Here is a 14,594-nt window from a genome sequence, read left to right as displayed (position 1 = left end):
TTGTATAAATGCAGCTGTAAAACAACCAAATGGAGCACGTCAAACCATCAGCATGTGTATAAATAAAGTCTGGTGCGTTGATATATCAGAGCCGTAGCCTCAAAACAATAAATTCTGTTCCAGTAGTTGTAATAATTAGTTACTTCCTTGCAGCACACTGTCCCTTTCCAGTCAATGCAGAAATTTTAGAAAGAATCAATTGCCGTTGTAAACTGAAAACAGACCATGCGGTTCAGTATAAAGCTTAACCAACGCTCTAATAGTTCTCACAGAAGCTGTAAGTAACATGAAAAAACCATGCGGTTCAGTAACAAGCTTAACCAACGCTCTAATGGTTCTCAGAAAAATTATACGTTGTATCAACTGATGCTCTTGTTATTTTGATAATGGTAAAGCAAACCATACAATCCCGTAATGCAGTCAAATAGTTCTTGTATCAATTCTTTGTTAGCTCCAAAAAACTCCAACTCAAACGGCAACTTTCTTGATATAAGAATGAAAACAACCATGCGGTTCAAGCTAACAAAACTAAAACTATTTAATTAGGTAAGCGCTTTCGCGGTGTACCCCACCGCTTCTTCAGACAAGATAAAATACACATAAAAACCTTTTTATACTTCTTAACAAGTTTAAAAACTACTGACCTTATTAAAAACATCTGAAAACCTGTTAATTCAAATATCCCATACTGTTTAAGTGAAGGAATCCATAGCACTATGATGTGGAAATGACATCACCGCATACATAGTGAAGGCAGGAAGTAAATCCTTCTTGTTTGATTTAAAGTAACAGTACTATTGTTATTAGGAAATTTCTAAACAGCTATATTGTGAATCATGCATACACACACAATCCTTAGCACTTCTTAAAACTAGTACATATCATTGAAATGCATAAAGAACAACAACATAAAGACAAGTATAAATAACTGATGATATAAACTAGTAGCTCTAAGATGTAGAGTGTATGCAAACTATGTATGGGTTGATGCTGAAGTTAAAATCAGAAATAAGAATTAAAAATTGTTAATTAAAATTGTGGAGCTCGTGGGGAAGAGACGAGCTGGATCACCAACTTCATGAAGAATTCATGATGTAGATCCAATTTAACCAGCTCCATAGAATAAAAAGTATTGAATGTAAAATGTGTGCACTGATGTAAGAGACTACTTGAAAAATAACAACAATGTAGGCAGGTTGGCAGAACCGATTTCTATATACTTGGACAATCAACTTAAAAAATATCTTGTGGATTATTCACCAGTCCTACGCGACACAGAACAGTTCCTGAGAAGCCTCTTCACCACAATGAATACTACATCAGCACATGACAATGTGATACTAGCGACTATGGATGTAGTGTCGCTTTTCACATGTATTCCAAATGACCAGGGAATAGCTTTTCTCAAATCTTTCCTGTCTAAATACAGTCAGCTTACACATTCAAAAATAGACTTTCTTTGTCTTCTCATGGAGATGGTCTTAGAAAATAACATCTTTATATTCCAGGACACTTGTTACAAACAAACCAGTGGCGTAGCTATGGGCACCAGTTGTGCTAACAGCTACGCCAACTTGGTTATGGCTGAATTTGAAGGAAGATATATGAGTAACATCAAAGAAATACTGTTTTTTAAAAGATTTGTTGATGATCTCTTTTTCGTTTGGCGAGGCTCTTTACAGAGCTTATTGGAGTTTCATACATACCTGAATGGAGTCACAGATTTCATCAAGTTCACTTTGAACTATTCCACAGAATCGCTAGATTTTCTGGATGTGAGGATACAATTGACAGAAGGACATTTTAACACCAGTGTGCACAGGAAAACATGCTATAAGGCATCTTTTTTACATAGACAAAGTATGCACAATCCACAGTTGTTCAGCAACATAATCAAGGGACAGGCGATGCGTATATCACGACTATCCAGCCAGAACACACAATTTAAGAGAGAATTGGAAGTTTTACACACAGGCTTAATCACTAGAGGATATAACACAAATGAAATAAGGGATGTGTACTCCACCATGGATGAAATCAGACAGGAGAGGGCACAACCTTATTTTTCGGACTCCATATATACTAGACCCAGAAGGAATAATGCAATGGAGTTTGAACATATAGTGATACCCTACAGCAACAATGTGCATATTTTCAAGAATGTGATATCAAAAAGCTGGAATATTCTAACATGTGATGACAAAACAAAAACAATAGTTGGCCCTCATCCCAGATTTACATACAGCAATATGTCCAATCTCAAACAATTATTAGAATCCAGCAATAATTCTACAATACTGAGAACAGGACTTGAGAAAACATCGAAATGTATGGAATGTGCACAGTGCTGCTATGTGGATGAATCCCACTATTTCAAGCATCCGGATAGTGGCAGACTCTGGGAACTCCGATTCAATGCTTCCTGCATGAGCCGCAATATAGTCTATGTAGCTCACTGCAGCACTTGTTTTTGTTATTACGTTGGAAAATCCAACCGTACATTGAGAGAACGGATCAGAGACCACTATTACTGTTACAACAGACATGACAATAGTAGTGCCCTAGCCAGACACATGCTCAACAATGGTTCTCATCATGTCTTCCTCTTCCAGGTCCTTCATGTTGAGACTCCTACTAGCCGCCAGGGCAACATTGTCAATAGGACAGAAGATGCTGAACTTCGTTGGATTTTGAGATTGGGCGCCCACAGGGGCATGGGCCTTAATGACACTGTTTCGCTCAAGCCCCATCTCAAAAGCAGATCACTGCGCTAATCCTCTCTTGACTCCAAGTTGTGCCCTCCATTTGTTTTCTCTTTCATATGCATCACACAGATAGCTGTTTCCTTTTCTTCCCCTTTTTCCCACTTCCCCCCCCTCCTAACATACCCTTCTTCATGGTCATGCATTCTTCCTGTTTTTCCTTCCAGATACATACATACATTTTGCATACCAGCCTCTTTCTTGTGACATGTACAGCTCCCTGCCACCTTTCTTTCTTATCACATTTTCCACCTTTTACACATTCACACGTGGATTCGCATCCCGTCCCACCTTACTAGATTGTTTCCAGTAGTTCCTCACTCCATTGTTACATTTCCATACTTCACATTCATTAGTCTACATTTCCTGGAGCTTACTGCCTCTCATGTGTGGACTTTATTCGGTCCCAGCTGCCTACATTGTTGTTATTTTTCAAGTAGTCTCTTACATCAGTGCACACATTTTACATTCAATACTTTTTATTCTATGGAGCTGGTTAAATTGGATCTACATCATGAATTCTTCATGAAGTTGGTGATCCAGCTCGTCTCTTCCCCACGAGCTCCACAATTTTAATTAACAATTTTTAATTTTTAATTCTTATTTCTGATTTTAACTTCAGCATCAACCCATACATAGTTTGCATACACTCTACATCTTAGAGCTACTAGTTTATATCATCAGTTATTTATACTTGTCTTTATGTTGTTGTTCTTTATGCATTTCAATGATATGTACTAGTTTTAAGAAGTGCTAAGGATTGTGTGTGTATGCATGATTCACAATATAGCTGTTTAGAAATTTCCTAATAACAATAGTACTGTTACTTTAAATCAAACAAGAAGGATTTACTTCCTGCCTTCACTATGTATGCGGTGATGTCATTTCCGCCACATCATAGTGCTATGGATTCCTTCACTTAAACAGTATGGGATATTTGAATTAACAGGTTTTTCAGATGTTTTTAATAAGGTCAGTTGATTTTTAAATTTGTAAAAGTATATAAAGGTTGTCTTGTGTGTTTTATTTTGTCTGAAGAAGCGGTGGGGTACACCGCGAAAGCGCTTACCTAATTAAATAGTTTTAGTTTTGTTAGCTTGAACCGCATGGTTGTTTTCATTCTTATATCAAGAAAGTTGCCGTTTGAGTTGGAGTTTTTTGGAGCTAACAAAGAATTGATACAAGAACTATTTGACTGCATTACGGGATTGTATGGTTTGCTTTACCATTATCAAAATAACAAGAGCATCAGTTGATACAACGTATAATTTTTCTGAGAACCGTTAGAGCGTTGGTTAAGCTTGTTACTGAACCGCATGGTTTTTTCATGTTACTTACAGTTTCTGTGAGAACTATTAGAGCGTTGGTTAAGCTTTATACTGAACCGCATGGTCTGTTTTTTCAGTTTACAACGGCAATTGATTCTTTCTAAAAAATTTTTGCATTGACTGGAAAGGGACAGTGTGCTGCAAGGAAGTAACTAATTATTACAACTACTGGAACAGAATTTATTGTTTTGAGGCTACGGCTCTGATATATCAACGCACCAGACTTTATTTATACACATGCTGATGGTTTGACGTGCTCCATTTGGTTGTTTTACAGCTGCATTTATACAACCAATACAAGTTGCTGCTAGTTCTATTGTTTTTACATTTGTAGCTCAGGGTTGGGTGTTTATTCTATATACGTCATTCTTTCGCTTGGGTGTTCTGCTCATATATATATATATATATATAGTTTTATAAATGTTTTTATGCTAGTTTCAAAGGTTCTCACAGATTGTTATGTTAACAAGCCAAGCAATAATCATGTTGTGTGATGTATAAAAAGGAGGGCTGTGGTCCTGGTAATAAGGGATGTTGGCTTCTTGACGCAGGAAAGGTTTATGCCTGGAACAGTGGTTTTGTAAAGTATGCTGTAACAAAGAAGAGACAAGCTGTAAGTAACTGAAGTGCTCTAGAAGCTTTCTACTAAAAATTCAGAGAGAAGGTTGTGTGAAGTCATTCTGCAGTTGTAGCAGAATGAATATGAGAAAGAGTGCAACTTTTATTACTTTATCTGTGCTAAAGAAGTGTTTGTGAAACTACCATTCCTGTTTAATAAAAAAAAATGCATTATTGCTATGAAATCATTGCCTCTGTTGTTTTACTTAATGCCATGGGTATATGAAATCACCACTGCTGGGTAATTTGTCATTATGAAAAATAGTCATTGCTGGTGCTTGTTTCTCTATTAGGCTGTACTACAGACAACATGTTTAGTTAAATGAAGCATATTATTTAATGTGCATTTTAGTTTAGACACTGCTGCATAACCATGGAGGGTACTTGCGTATTATCGCAACCACATTTTAACGATAATACCACTTGGTTCCCGATATTGAAATCTGACCGTTACTGTTGTAGAAATCTACAGATCAGTCAATGCAGATCACTAAAGCCGATAACTCTGCTGGTGAAGCAATACTCTCTTGCACCATAGCCAAATTATGGAACTCCCTCCCACCCACAATTACCTCTGTACCATCATGCAGCCACTTCAAAACTTTACTAAAAGCACACCTAAAAACATGCTGGCTATGCACTTGCAACTCCCACTCTAATATCACCCAACCCATCCACCCACTGCCTTTCTCTCCACCCCACTAACAACCTTGATTATAGCAAGCTCGGATGCTCATAAGCCTACTACTTATTATACAGCAGGAACTTCTTATTGTAACAATTGTTAATGTCTGTTATGTACTTCACAGATGATAAAGATTCTAGTTGTCTACTGATGTACTGTGTTCTTCATCTGTAATTATGTTTATAATTGTTAATTGCTATGTTAATCAAATTGTTAATTGCTATGTAAATCCAATGTAACTACTGTCTGTATATTTTAACTGTGGAGCTTTTCTCCCCGGGCCTCCGCTGAAAATGGACCCACGTCCGGTCGGACACTCCCGGTCAACAAATGTAAAAAAATAAATGTCAGGAAATGTCTTTTCTTTCACAGTGAAGGTTGTTTTAAGAAGAGTTGTCAAGAACAACGGAGAAAGTTAGCGTGTTGCTGTGGCTGTGTGCACTTTACTGCCAGCATGTGTGGCACTATCTCATTTGTGCTTTAACGGTGCTTACAGCCCCAGCGACAGTAATTTTTTCCGGTGTTCTTGATAACCCTTCAGTGTGAAATACAATTCTATTTAAACATAACCATTCCTGTGCTGCTAATGCTAAACCACCCTTCCCTCTCTAACTTTGCCTGATGTCCTGAATTGTTTGTCCCCAAACACCTTTTAGGTGTAACACCGTAGACAGATAATGGGAAAAGCAGAAGTGATGCCGAAATCTTCATGCCTGAGAGGTTTGTTTTACTGTTTACAAAGTCAGATTTCAAGTGTTGTACATCTCCAATTCCCCTTCCAAACAGCTCATTTGTTGCACTTGTTAAATCAGTTACACATTCCCCTTAATGTTTCGTTAAGAACGCTGGAAATATCTGTACAGAAAGGTCAATGTGTCTATCTGCTGTCATGAACTTCAAAGGTCATGGTTGATTAAAATAGCTGCCATCGCTGAATGATGAAATGTTGTTAGGGGCTTTACAACACTAAAGGTTCACCTCATTGGCCACCAAAGTACCCTCCCGAAACCTAAAGTAAATATCTTGGTCTGTCAAGAAACAGGAGTGTAATGAATCACATTTCTCCAAGTACCACTAATACTTTTGCCAACACATGAAATGCATGTGAATACATGAAGACTGCCTTCCTTGGAATCTGGTTGCGATAATATGCAAGTACCCCATGGAGTTAGTATGTATTAACTGCACCTTCCATAAAAAAGGGTTTTGGCAGAGGTCAAGCTCCCCACCCAGTGCAGCACCCCATTTAAACCCTCTCACCCCCATAACTTAAAGATATATTAACTCAGGCTGCATCAAAATGGGGGCAAGGAGAAACTTCCATAACCCCAGTGTCTGCAAATCCACCAATAAGATGCTGAACTCACAGTGCATTACCTTGTTAACATATTCAAATAAATAAATGCATTGAATAAATTAATGCATTTTAAACAGCCCATCAATGAAGCTTACTCAGTCCAATGAAAACCAGGATTAATACAGAACACAGCATGGGTAACACCACCAAACTCACACTCAATCATAAATAGTTCAAGAACATCTGCCATAAATACAGACAGTAATGTCACCATTATACGTATACAAAAATATATAATTTAACACAAAGACAATACACACTCTACCAAGGACATGGTAGTCAGAGCACTCATACATTTCAGCCCTGATCCTGAGACCTTCTTGTCTTAACGCGGAGCTCAAAGAAAAAGAATTATAAAAATAGAACAATTCTGACTTTGAAAGAACAAACTTTCAACCAAATTAATGGTAGCCTCTCTATAGAACAAACTACATACAGGTAGTAAGTAAAGGTGAAGTTAGAAGGTTAGAATTTTAGGCTGGGTGGTGTGAAGCAGAGGTCTTAACTCAGGCATAGTCCTAAACAGAGACTTGTCCCTAAACCTGAGAGAAGTTGTGGGACTTTTTTTTTTTAACTAGGACTGGTTGCAGTAACAAACTAAAAGGCATATCTGGTCATCTCAGGGAGACTACTGCTCTACTTATATGTTTTATGGTTATGTATACCTCGGCTGTATGATTGCAAAGGAATGAGTGCATAAATAATGGCTACAGTAATATATTCAGCATGTTGGTATCAAGACATACAGTGTAATTCACTGCAACTCTTACCTCCCTGTGTGAATACACACCCCACCACACACACACACGCACACACACACTCAGACACCCATGCACACAAATCCAAGCGTCCATAATCAGGCCAACATACACCTGATGTTCTTCGTGTTTCCCTGTTGCAGTCATCACACTTGGGTCCGAATACCAGAGACTTAGTATTTCTGCATTGGATGCTGTCGCTCCAGGATCAACATCAGGTCATCAGGGGTATAAGGTCTGGTCACTTTTTTCCGTTGATATATTCTTTAATTTTAAAGGTTTAAAAAAAAAGCTTTGCAACGGAGATCTTCTTTTCCTCCATTGCATACTTTCCTGAGCACAGATGTACTGGCTGTGCATGGGAACGCAAGTTCCAAAAGCATGCGCAGTACATCAGCAATGGCAAAGTGGAGCTGTCCAGTGGCGGATGGACAGCATGACTCCGTTATACAAGGATATTATTTAAGAAAAGTGTTTTTTTCTTAAATGTCATTGTATAATAGCAATAACCCACTTCTGGGTGTGGGTAATGCTGGATTTACCCACAGTTGTCTTTGTTTGGTCACTCGGGCTTCGTCCTCGTGACCAAACCACACCAACCTGGGTAAATCCAACATTACCCACACCCAAGCGTGGGTTATTGCTTAAAAGAAGCATATCCAACCAAACTTTCCAACCAATTAAAAAAAAAAATCTAAGCACTACTCCACCACTACATGATCCTCTCACACTATGGCTAAAATCATTATTTTCTGCTGAGTGCATTACCTTGTTAACATATTCAAATAAATAAAACAAAACTCTAAGCAGCAAAGCAAGGAGGCACGAACAAAATCTACGTTAAGCGCTTTTCGTTTATGCATTACACAAACTTCATCAGACAATACACAAATTGCAACAGTCATCTTAAATACAAGTAAAGACTCACAATTATCCAATCAGTTGGATTTAAAAAAAACAAATAGGAACGCCCATATTTAAAATGTAACATCACATACTAAAATTCAATAAGATAATTTCTTAACAAAATTATACGCTACCAAGTTGAAAAATCAACTTACTAAACAATATAATATACACTTAAACTTTCCTTATAACAAGTTATTAAGTGAAACCAATTATAAAAATGTATAAGTAACGTATTTTATTAAATGTTCTAACGAACTAAACTTTTAAGCTTGAGTAAACTACTGATACTACACCCATCATTAAGCCCTGGGTAGACATAGGCATTCAATCTAATCTGCCATGTTAGTTCAAGTTCTTCTAATCTAAGTTCAACTGGTCCACCCCTTAACTTAGCATTGACTTGGTCTATGACAATGAACTTAAAACTATGGTCAGCATATTGTTGCACGTGTTTAGCTTGTGCGTTTTCGAGTTTATGTTTTTTAATTGCATATAAATGCTCATATTCAATTAAATAAATGCATTTTAAACAGACCATCAATGAAGCTTATTCAGTCCTATGAAAACAAGGATTAATATAGCATGGGTAACACCTCGTCAAGCGGAATATGGCCATTTTCACCTCTAGTGGCACTTATTGTTAATCCAGCATCCAAGATCAAAAACTCTTTAACACAGAGCCTAAGATAATGGCACCAAACTTAATGTGATTCATATAAAAATTATTAAGTCAGGCTCCTCTTACCACATACTGTGCTAGGGAATGACTAGAAACTTAATGTATTTCTATACTTTAAGTCAATGTGATAAACTTTAAGAAACTGTGGATTTTGTGTTTAGACTGAAATGCACAGAAGATACTAACAAGTTTGTACATGATTTTAAGTGCCCTGTCTGTGAGCATGTATCAGGGATCAAAAGATACGGAAAATAATTACAACGAAATCTGGGGGGTCACAATATCAGCTGCTCAGATGGAGAGTTGTGCTAACAGAATATTTATTGATAATAAAGACCTTCATTTGAATGACTGTTTCATCTCACTGCAAGAAGCAAAATCTCAGAATGAGGGTTGGGTTACACTTTTCTAAACTGATATCACAAGATGGACTGAAGCACAGATGCATAGCACATAGATAAAAACACTATTAACTGACCCTAAATTACATACTTGATGTATTTGTACTGACCATGTTAGAATATTATGGGCATTGCAATATACCAACAACTGCTTACACAGGTCATATGTCATGCATAGGCCTGAATGCATGTCTATGCTGCATCCTACACCATGTACACACTGAGAAAAACACACACACACACAGACACACACACACACACACACACACACACACACACACACACACTCCAATCCAATTACAATTAATTTAAACAGGTCATTCAGGTCTGAATTACACCCTAACTTCACATGACAATATCACACTGTACTTATTCAAGCTATTCTCGTGACAATTTCAGGACTGGCTGTGGCGACCCCTAACCGGGAAAAGCTGAAAGACGCAAGCATCCCTTAATAACATGACTTTCATTTTGTTCTGTAAAGCATAGTACCTTTTAGAGAAATTTCAACAAAATCTGAACTATATGCATTTGTGTCCATTGTCAGACTAGGAAAGGAAACAGGCTCAGAACACTGCAGCTGGTAGCATTACATAGGCACATATGTTGTCCTTCATAACAGGGGAGTTTGGGTATCTCCTAAGTGGTCAAAGCTATCGATTCCATGTGCATCATCACACAGGTCGTGTCAGTTACGTCAAGACCACACTTCTCCACCCAGTTTTGACAGCAATCTACCTCATTATTACAATAATGCACCCATTACTGGGGACATGTCTGACTGCCAGAAGAAACTATCTGTCTATCTGTGTATCTGTCTGTCTGTCTAACCAGTGTTGCTAATTCCATTTCCATAAACATGTGGAACCATACGCAGAGTTTGATAGTTAAGTTAGGGAACAGAAGTACACTGCAGACATTTCTGCCATTTCACACACCTGCTGGCAATTTAGAGTCACTAATCCACCTAATGCATATCCTTGGAATGTAGGTGAAAACTAGAGTACACAGAGAAAACTCACATAGTTGTTAGGCAGATGCACAAACTCTGCAGAGAAAGCACTAAACTACAGATTCAAACTGCAGAGCCTAAAGGCAATTTATAAACACTTCTTTAAGTACATTAACACAGTAAGGAACAATGCCTACATTTCTTTAAACATGTTCAAAATAGCAATCTCCATTCTGAACCAGTGAACATTGCCAACAGACTTGTGAGCAAATTCAGTGCTTGTTGTACCCCTGCTTTTTCTAATCAAACTCCAAAAATCACTGAATAACTTATTTCTTTTATTATCACAAAGAAACGCACATTAAGTGTCATGTGTGAAAAAGAATACTTCCTTCATGGGACCTGATAATATAGCTACTTAATAAATAGTACCAAGTATGCCCATGCAGAGACACTCTTCAATCTGTTTAACAAACGTCTACCTACAGGTTTTATCCCTGAAGTTTTGTGTACTATAATAGTGATGACACACTGTAATGGTGGCCATATTACTGACTCCATAAATTGTAGACCTGTCAGCCTCACACGCTTCATCTTCTAAACCATGGAATGTATTAAAACCATTTCATAAACTATGATATCGTAAAACTTAGACTCAAAACACAAGAGTTTAGTTTTATCAAGAGAAGATCCTGCCTAATAAATATAGTTAATTACTTCTAGGGGGTATACGAAATATTGACAGTGGTTATTTTTCACACATTCTATTTTGACTTGCCCAAGGTTTTCAACACTATACCCAATGCAGGCATTGTAAGGCAGACAATCCCTTTAAAATAGATCTCTCCATGGTAAGACAGCAAAATACCCAAATGATTGACCACCCCTTTGTGGCATGTCACAGGTGCCTCATCTGAAAGTATGAAGGCAATTAGTGATGTCCCCCAGCGATCAGTGTGGGGACCCCTCCTTTTTGGTATTTACTTTTCCAATCTCCAGTCTAATGGCCATGACCTCTGGATAACTATGTTTCTGGACAGCACTAAAGTAGAATTTGTTAAGTCCCCCTCTGACACCTTAAGCTTTACATAAGGGCTCACCCTTATAAATACCTCATGTACAGAAAACAGACTTAAATTAATTGCCAAAATAGTACAATGTTGTTGTATATAGTGGACAAGCACTCCTGTCAGCATGTGATATAGACAATACTCAACTACAAATTAAAATGTTGCCAGTGACCTTGAAACATGGATGGATAATCATCCCTTTCCTTTGATCATCGTGTGATGATTGTAGTGAAAAAATTCTTCTATTTAGTGCAGTTAATTATAGAGGGGATATTATCCAAATCAAAAGAGGCCATCATTCCTTTGCAATCAAATATAATTAGGCCAGTTACTGAGTACAACACTGCTCTATGGGACGTACCTCATTAGATATATCAAACAACCTAGGACCCTGATGTATTTGGAGTGTATACATGTGCATGTTATAACAGAAACATGGCTAAAAAGTACAGAAAACACACCATCCATTCCAAACTTTTTACCTTGTTTTTCAGACTAATGTTAACTGCAATGGAGTCTTCATATTTGGTAGGAACCATATAACTTCTAGGCAGATCCTCGTTGACTCAGAAATTGAAGTGATTGAGATGGAACTCACACTAAACAGGAACTATCAGATCATACCATGGTACAGGACCCCCTCTCTGTTCCCAGAAATCCATGTTCGGTTCCCAGATAAACTGAGTGAACTACAAGCCACTTAATCTACCCAACTATAAGCTGGAATACCTTACTTCAGCTATAGGTTAACCCCAAAAACTAATTGATTCCAAAAACAAAAACTCACTAGACAAATTTGTCAGGGAACCCAGTAGATGAGAAAATACTATTGACCTTAATATAGCATCGATACCAGCTACCACCAGTGCTCCCTTCTCCAGTTAAATCTCATCACAAAGTGGTAACATTTCCTTTAAAATCTCAAAACCATTGGATGCAAACCACAAAATTCAAAGACTTTAATTGCACAAACAAACCTTCTACAATTGTATTAAGTCACATAATTCAAGTTTAACTGTAATACCCAAGATAGGGACACAACTAGTTACACAAACTCAGCATGTACCTAGATAAATGCATTGACCTGACAGTCCCTACTAGGGCCAAGCAAAATTGGAAATTTAAAAGTAAGCCAGCATGGTGTTCCACCTGTATAAATTAACAAAATGCATTAAGGAAAAAAGCTTCTTAAAGTATAGCAAAAAGAAAAACTAGATCAATATTAAAAAGATATAACAGGAACTAAAAAAACAATCTGGAATACAAAAACATTCCATCAACTTAGACTATAATCAGAAGCTAACCTGGTAATATGTTCAGTTGTTTGATAAACCTGCCCTAATGGACCCTTTCCTACAGCCTTTCAAACATGAGCTTAGCACCTGATGTACAATGCCCAGCTGCTGTGATACCACTTCACAAGGTGGACCCGACACTTACTCAGGAAACTACAGACCCATGAGCCTGACTAGTCTTGTCTGTAAAGCCTAAGACTGTATCATACCTAACTTAATTTATTATGATATCAATAACCTTATATGACTTGATTCCCAGCAGTTCAGGTTTATTAATAGTAGATCCTATGTAACTAAGCTGGTCAACCTCTTTATGGACAGTGGACATGCTATACCCAGAGGATGCCTCAAACTGGCTATGGCTTTTGACACCATATCACATGCTAACATAAGAAATAAGCTGAATGAGTTGCAAATTAACCCCTATGAAGTTAGGTGCATAGCAAAATGGTTCAGGGATAGAACCAAGCAGGACTGTGGCAAGTACATCCTCAGTAAATATGAAGGTGACCACTGGTTCTCCTCAGGGCACTGTGCTAGGACCCCTACTACTCGACATCTACTTCAGATATTCAGATTACAGATGGGGATCTCTGGCTAACCATGTCTGTGGATGAATGCTAACTTGGTGCCCTCCTCAAGTCACCCTCTGATAAGTAGAAGCTCCAAATGGAGCTCACTCATATGAACAGCTGCTCAAAAAATGGGTTAAAACTTAAAAATAAGAACTGCAATATCACTGGATTTGGTAAACAGTCCCTTCACCTGTTATATAGTATGGAAAATAGCCCACTTCAAAATGAAAGTGTGGCATGAGATGAGGAAACATGCGCAGATCATTCATTTGGCCATCATGTTGCAACAATTGTTAGGACATCTTTTGGTTATAGTGTAGTGTAATACATCCCAAGATGCTCATTAGCAAAGCCGGCCCACAGTCTAGAAACCTCGTCTGTAGCTCAGTGCAGCATCTACAATGGCAACCCACTGGCAGCCATACATAAAGGATCATAGGTGTGTACTAGGCTAACTGCCCTTAAGCCTTTACAAGCCTAGCCCATAGAATTACCTGGCATCATGCCACCCGACTTTAGTTCCTAGTGTCTCTGTCGAGTAGAGCCACTGGAGTGATCCGCTGGGTGAATTTTCTATTTCCCATCCACTCATCAAGATTTCTCTTGAAAAGGGCCAGTGAGGTACTCTGCTTGACATGTATGGGAAGTCTATTCCATAGCATGGGCAGTCTCTGGGTTATGAACCTGTCCCTCCAGCATGTTCTGTTGATTGTGGTAATGAGGTTGAGGTCTCTGGAGCATGTGGTGCAGAGGGATTGGGATTTCCCATCCACTCATCAAGATTTCTCTTGAAAAGGGCCAGTGAGGTACTCTGCTTGACATGTATGGGAAGTCTATTCCATAGCATGGGCAGTCTCTGGGTTATGAACCTGTCCCTCCAGCATGTTCTGTTGATTGTGGTAATGAGGTTGAGGTCTCTGGAGCATGTGGTGCAGAGGGATTGGGATTTCTTTAGATGTAGCATTTCTAACAGAGCTGGGTTAGCCATGGCTTTGTAAGTCAAGCAGAGATTGCCTCTAAGTAGGCGATATGAGACAGAGAATAGTTGGAGTTTTTTTGAGTCTGTCCATATAGGACAAGTGATTAAGGCCTATGATCCTCTTTGTGAGGTACTTTTGCGGCCTCTCCAGTTGTTACAGGTGTCTAGTGAGGTACATGCCAAATGGGGCATTGTACTCAATGACTGGCATAATGAGGGAAGAGTA

Source organism: Protopterus annectens, chromosome 2.part1, assembly GCF_019279795.1.
Source record: "Protopterus annectens isolate FY-2018-M chromosome 2.part1, PAN1.0, whole genome shotgun sequence".
NCBI lineage: Eukaryota > Metazoa > Chordata > Ceratodontiformes > Protopteridae > Protopterus > Protopterus annectens.
The sequence above is the reverse complement of the archived record's forward strand: the minus strand, read 5'-3'. Positions refer to the sequence as shown.